Consider the following 7,501-nt stretch of genomic DNA (forward strand, 5'->3'; position numbering starts at 1 on the left):
TTCGGGAGACCACGCGATGTGCATTAACGAAAATGTCCTTTGCAGGTAGGTTCCATATGAAGAACACAGTCTATCAAAGGATAATGATAGACGAAGGGGAATCCCTACAGGCTAGGGATCAATGATGTATAGACGGAAGTCCAAATCCTAAAAGTTTAGGGTACACGTGGGAGGGAGCACATGGTGACCGTTCGAGACAGTTACCAGATCTCATGGCCATCTAGAGGCGATGTGACGTGCATTAACGAAGATTTCTTTCATGGGAAGAACAAGATCTTCAAAAAGGAATCCCTATAGGCTGGGGATTGCAATATACAAAGAAAATCCCTACAGGCTGGGGAATGCGTGAAAGAGAACACATGGTGACCGTTCAAGATGGCCACTAGATCCCATGTATCATTTGCTTCAAATATAATGGCCCTCAGAATAGATATCCGAGGGCACAAATTCACAGTCTAATGAACGGATGGCTTGGATTGCATATTGACGTCTACAGATCTCATGGATCGTTTGCTTTAAATCTAATGGCCCTCAGAATAGATACTTGAGGGCGTCGATTCAAAGTCTAATGAACGAGTGACTAGATTTGAATTTTGATTGAGGTTTTATGGTATGTGAGCGCTCGGGGATCCATCAAGAGTCTCCTCATCACGTGGCCATCATGAGGCCACATGTTGCGCATTCAGGGACGTCCGCTTAAACCAAAATTTGAGAGGTCTTATGGACAAAGACAGATTTGAAGGGAATCCCTACAAGCTAGGGACCCAGGTTAAACGAATAATCTCTTACGATTCTATGGGGTGATACTCGTAGGAGGTAACCTTACGTATAGTTAGGTTTACAAAATAATGTCCCTCGTGGGGAAACTTCCTATGATAAAAGTTTTCCTTAGTACGTAGGTTCATAAGTTCGTCCTATGAATTTTCTACCCTTCCCAAATGTGGTTTAATTCTAAGGGACTCATGGGGTAATTTCGTATCCTCTGAAACTTTTTGTTTCATTGGATTTTTTTGAAAGGCTCTTTTGTTCGTGGATTTGAATTTTAGGGGTAGGTTACCAGAGTGATCAATTAAATTCAGAGTCCTACCCTCGACAAAGTGTAACCTCGTCTAAGATATTTCTCGAAATTTAACCCACTTTGAGTGGAATTCTCACTAAAGCTCATAGGCTATTCAAGTTTCCTTTGGCTTAGTGGCAATTCCCACACTTATGTTTATAACAAATATATGTGTATATATATATATATATATATATATATATATATATATATATATATATATATATTCTCCCAATAATAAATAAGAAGAAATATAAATAAGCATGTGATTATATATAACAAAATATAATAAAAATATATTTATTTTGCCAAATAATAAAAAAACCAAAAATGCAAAGATAGCCCTATAAACCCTAAACCAAAGAGACACGCCTCAAACATTAAGTGCTTCTCTGCCCTAAGTTTCCCCAGCAGAGTTGCCAGCTGTTACGACCGACTTTTTAATTCTAAGTTAAATAACCTAAATTACAGAGTCTCCACCTATATTTATTCTATCCTAAGGATAAGGCTAAATACGGGAAAAACCTAATTAGAGAGATTCTAAGTAAGTCGAGAAATCAGGGTCAATGGAAGGTGTGGGGCACCCTTAACCCTTCCTTAAGGTTTATAGAGTCTCTAGGGCACGGTTTATAAAAAGTTATGGTTAAAAGTGAACAGTAGGGTAAAGAATAAGATTTTAAAGCTACTTAATTTTTAGGGAAAGGGGACTCGTTTCGGTTGCCCGAATGCATACGTACCTCCTTAATGAAGGATCAGAGTTAACGTAGTTCGAAGTGTTTGTTGGTGTTTTTTTATGAGATTATGTGATTTATTGATTATTTGATCACTGAGGTGTTTTGGAAGATTACGCAGTTCACAGTTTACGTAGATTCGTAGTTAAAAGAAAACAAATTTACAATTTGCATATAATCCCTTGTTTTTTGTGTTTTATAATTAGTTAATGTTTTAGTTGAATTAGAGTAGTTATGTTTAAATAAATTGAATTTAAATTGATTCACACATTCTTAGCGACATACATTGGATTATCACTCAAGGAATTAACCGATTACGCATGATATTTTTTCATGCGACTTCAGATATTTGACCGGTGTGGCATAAAGAGTCGACCAGTTCGAAGGCGGGATGAAATAGATATTCATCCGTCATTTATCCGTTAAAGGGGGAATAATTTGATTAAAACAAATATTTGAATTTATTTATTCGAATTCAATCGGGAGAATTAACAAATTTGGACCAATGATTTACCCTTCCTAATTAAAGAAATTACGCATTTTTTGGATTTTAATACTTGATGTTTCATGTTTTTGATATTATATTTTATAAACCATTAAATTAGGCTAATTAAATATTTTTGTATGGTGGTCAAAAAAATAATTGAATTAAGTGACCAAACAAACTAAACGCAATAGGCCAACTATGCTAACTAAGTTGGACCAATAAATTAAATATAACAATTAGTTTCATCAAAATAATAGTATTGATACACAAGAAAAAAATAGAATTAATGCAAATTAAAAGGTGTGGACCGTTCCACCCTTTCTCTAATCCAAACAAAATTTAACTCCATTCATTCAACTTTGACTTTTTCCAATTAAAATTCAAGCCAATGGCAATAAGACAAGTCGCAGATTTATCATTAAAAATATAAAATAAACAAAGTACCATAGCATAATATATTGGAACCAGAAGCCTTTCTTCTCCATATCTCCATTTTTGCGTAATACTCTCAACTCAACAACCATGAACATAACCACACAAATTATTACTCAAAAATGAAAAGGGGAAAAACTGACCCCAACATCAACGGTGCGATGATTGAAAGATGGTGTAGATCGGAAGTTACGATGCTCGTGGTGTGGTCGGCTTGGCCTCGCCGGCGTGGCTGATGTGTGGGTGGTCGGAGAACGGCGTCGCAGTTGAATGGTACACTTGTGCGTGAATCCAGCGGGATTCTTTCGGCGGGATGGGATCGGTGTTGGTGGTTGAGTTCTGAGTAAAGCTTCAAAGTTTCAGATGTGAAACTTCAAAGTCTTTAACGTAAGCAAGAACTTTTGTAAGGGTATTGTTTCTTGACTTTTTTTCCCCCTCCCCCTAACCGATTTCTTTCTCCATTTATTGTGAGAAAATAGATTAGCCACAAAGAATTAGAAATTAAGTTGATTAATTTCAATTAAGAAAGTTTTGAAATTAATTTATTATGATTTAATTTTTGTTAGAACAAGATTTGTTCTGATCAATATTCTTAGTTTTGATGATAACAAGGATATGAATTTTGTGTGAGATAATGTGGTACTCTAATACATTGCAATTTCCTTTTCAGGAAATATATAAAGAGTATGCACAAATCAGCGCTCAGAAGCTTTGTCTCAGAAGGTTCAGCATGCAACATTAGAACATGGTCTGGCAAGACATCAGAAGATGGTCAAAGCAGAATCAGAACATGGGTCTATGGAAGCATCAGAAGAACTTGAGATCAGAAGCAGAAGCACTGAAGTTCTCATGGTATCACGCTCAGAAGCACTTCAAGGTCAGAAGACAAGAAGATGCTATGCACCAAGCTATTTGACTCTGATGATATTCAAACGTTGTATACACAAACATCAGATCAGAAGAAAGTACAGGTGGCAGGCTACGCTGACTGACAAAAGGAACGTTGGAAGCTATTAAAGGCAACGTCAGTAGACACAGCGTGAACAAGGCTCGAGGTAGTTGACAAAAGCGTGAAACATTAAATGCAATGCTGTACGGAACACGCAAAGCATTAAATGCTCCCAACGGTCATCTTCTCAAGTGCCTATAAATATGAAGTTCTGATGAGAAGCAATGTAACGAATTCTGAACGAACCTATTCTGAAAAACTTACTGAAACGTTGTTCAACTCAAAGCTCAGAAACTTCATCTTCATCAAAGCTCACTACATTGCTGTTGTAATATATTAGTGAGATTAAGCTTAAACTTTAAGAGAAATATCACTGTTGTGATTAAAGCTTTTCAGAAGCATTGTAATACTCTTAGATTTGATTACATTAATTTGTAAGTAACTAGAGTGATCAAGTGTGATCAGGATACTCTAGGAAGTCTTAGATTGTGTCTAAGCAGTTGTAACTAGAGTGATCACGTGGTGGTCAGGATACTCTAGAAAAGTCTTAGCTTGTGTCTAAGCATTTGTTCCTAGAGTGATCAGGTTGTGATCAGGATACTCTAGAAGACTTAGTCGTGGGCTAAGTAGAAAACCATTGTAATCTGTTGAGATTAGTGGATTAAATCCTCAAGTGAGGTAAATCATTCCGTGGGGGTGGACTGGAGTAGTTTAGTTAACAACGAACCAGGATAAAAATTACTGTGCAATTTGTTTTTATCGTTCAAGTTTTTAGACTACACTTATTCAAACCCCCCCTTTCTAAGTGTTTTTCTATCCTTCAATTGGCATCAGAGCGCCGGTTCTAAGGTGCAAGCACTTAACTGTGTTTAGAAAAGATTCAGGAAGAGAAAAACGCTTCAGTATAAGATGGCTGGTGAAATTCCAACAAATCCACCTGCATCTACATCTGGCTCTGCTGAGCAATATAATGGTAATAATGGTTATACTAGACCACCAGTATTTGATGGTGAAAACTTTGAATACTGGAAAGATAAACTGGAAAGTTACTTTCTTGGTCTAGATGGTGAACTATGGGATCTTCTGATGGATGGTTACAAACATCCAGTGAAAGCTAGTGGCGTAAGGCTTACCAGGAAAGAAATGGATGATGATCAGAAGAAGCTTTTCAAGAATCATCATAAATGTAGGACTGTTTTGCTGAATGCTATCTCTCATGCTGAGTATGAGAAGATATCTAACAGGGAAACTGCCTATGATATATATGAGTCATTGAAAATGACCCATGAGGGAAATGCTCAAGTCAAGGAGACTAAAGCTCTTGCTCTAATCCAGAAATATGAAGCCTTCAAGATGGAGGATGATGAAAACATTGAGAAGATGTTCTCAAGATTTCAAACGCTAACTGCTGGATTAAGAGTTCTGGATAAAGGCTACACCAAGGCTGATCATGTAAAGAAGATTATCAGAAGCTTACCCAGAAGATGGGGTCCAATGGTGACTGCATTCAAGATTGCCAAGAATCTGAATGAAGTTTCTTTGGAAGAGCTTATCAGTGCCTTGAGAAGCCATGAAATAGAGCTGGATGCAAACGAGCCTCAGAAGAAAGGTAAGTCTATTGCATTAAAATCTAATGTTAAAAAATGCACTAATGCTTTTCAGGCTAGAGAAGAAGATCCTGAAGAATCAAAATCTGAAGAAGAAGATGAACTGTCCATGATCTCCAGAAGGGTAAACCAACTCTGGAAGAGCAAGCAAAGGAAGTTCAGAGGCTTCAGAAGTTCAAAGAGATTTGAACGTGGAGAATCTTCTGGTGACAGAAGATCTGACAAGAAGAAGGTTGTCTGCTATGAGTGCAATGAGCCTGGACATTACAAAAACGAGTGTCCAAAACTTCAGAAGGAGAATCCCAAAAAGAAGTTTCATAAGAAGAAAGGTCTTATGGCAACATGGGATGATTCTGAATCAGAATCAGAATCAGACTCTGAAGGAGAATAAGCCAACTTCGCGCTGATGGCTACAGAAGATGATGGATCAGAATCTACATCAAAATCAGATTTCTGAAGAGGTATTTTCTGAACTATCTAGAGAAGAGTTAGTTTCCAGTTTAACAGAACTTCTGGAACTCAAGGCTCATCTTAGTATCAAATACAAAAAGCTGAAGAAGCAGTTTGAATTTGAAACTAAGAAGCTGGAAGTGGAAAACTCTGAACTGAAGGAAAAAGTTTTAAATCTATCCAAAGATAGTGGATCTCCTTCTGAAACAGAAAAATCCATTCCTAGCATGAATCATATTCTGAAAGAATATGACTCGAGCTTCAGAAAGTTCTTATCTAGAAGTATTGGCAGAAGTCATCTTGCTTCTATGATATATGGTGTTTCTGGAAACATAAGGTTTGGTTTTGGCTATGAGGGTGATACCTCACACAAATTTGAACCTGTTGATGATCTGAAGATCACATACAAGCCATTGTATGATCAGTTCAAATATGGCCATGCTCATGATATTAGGCTCACTTCACATGCACAGAAGTTTAACACTGTTCACACCAAGAAGCATGTGACACATCCTAAGAAATATCATGCTGACAAACCTAAAGAATATCATGTTGTTCCTCCTGTTAAATATTTTGTTAAACCCAAGTTCAATTAGAACTTGAGGAGAACTGACAAGAAAGGACCCAAGAAATTGTGGGTACCTAAGGAGAAGATAATTTCTGTTGCAGATATCCTTGGCGGCAAAGAAGACAAAAAGCAAAATGTCATGGTACCTGGACTCTGGGTGCTCGCGACACATGACGGGAAGAAGGTCTACATTCCAAGACCTGGTGCTTAAACCAGGTGGAGAAGTCAAGTTTGGAGGAGATCAGAAGGGCAAAACCATTGGCTTTGGAACCATAAGTCTTGGTAACTGTCATACCCCAATTTTTGACCTAAGATACCACCTCATATCATAGCATATGCATCATTTGCATCTCTAACAAATTGCATAGCTTGTGTTTGCTACTTGTGACTCAGCCGGATTTAATCAGGAAATCACTCATCAGTACAAGTAACAATCAATTAGGGTTTTGTTCTCCCTTCATCTCAAAAGAACTATCTTCATCAACAATCAACATTTGGTCCTCAGAGATTCATTTCAACAAACTCAACAGCTTTGAATCGACTGAATTAGGGTTTTGACTGAAGACAGCATACTCCTGACTTTTGCTCAGGATTTGACCTAATGACTTGGGACATGACCTCAAGACCCCAAGTGCATCATTTTGACCTAATCCATTGGCTCAGAACATCTCCTACACAAAGATTGATCAGACAAATCCTCAGATCAGGGTTTTTTGAACTATCAGGGACTAAAATCAGGGATCACATTTGGGAAACCCTAAAAACCCCCAGGAAGTCAATCAAAGGTTTCAATCATCCTCAAATAATCCCTATGACAATATACAATGGAAATTACATCTCAATTCAAGACCTACAGGCATCAATTTCATCAGGTCGACAATTAGGGTTTTTGACCTAATTCACTGAGCAACTGACTTTTTAATCAGGACATGGTGCCACAACTCAAACCATGGCTCAATATCCTCTAATGCTTCAATGTAATCCATTCATACTATTCATTTGATGAGGATAGCCTGTTTCACTTGAAATCTCAAGAAACGCGATTCGTCTGAAAAAGTCAACTGTACAAGATCACCATTGACTTTTGGGGAATTTTGGTCAACCATGACTTTTGAAGTTTTGAATCATCAATATATGATATGAGAAGTCATTTGATCAAGGAAAATCAAGAAAATCAATCAAGAATCAAAAAGTCAAAAGTTTGACTTTCATACTTAGAA

General features: G+C 37.3%; 1 long non-coding RNA gene across 1 annotated transcript; it reads left to right on the plus strand.

Annotated features, from left to right (window-relative positions):
* The first annotated feature begins 2,715 nt into the window (after positions 1–2,715).
* LOC131629493 (uncharacterized) lies at positions 2,716–4,024 on the plus strand. Its single transcript, XR_009292045.1, has 2 exons — positions 2,716–3,094; positions 3,378–4,024. It is a non-coding gene; the product is annotated as an uncharacterized LOC131629493 (long non-coding RNA).
* The last annotated feature ends 3,477 nt before the right edge of the window (positions 4,025–7,501 follow it).

Source organism: Vicia villosa, unplaced genomic scaffold (genome assembly GCF_029867415.1).
Source record: "Vicia villosa cultivar HV-30 ecotype Madison, WI unplaced genomic scaffold, Vvil1.0 ctg.000568F_1_1, whole genome shotgun sequence".
NCBI classification, from domain to species: domain Eukaryota; kingdom Viridiplantae; phylum Streptophyta; class Magnoliopsida; order Fabales; family Fabaceae; genus Vicia; species Vicia villosa.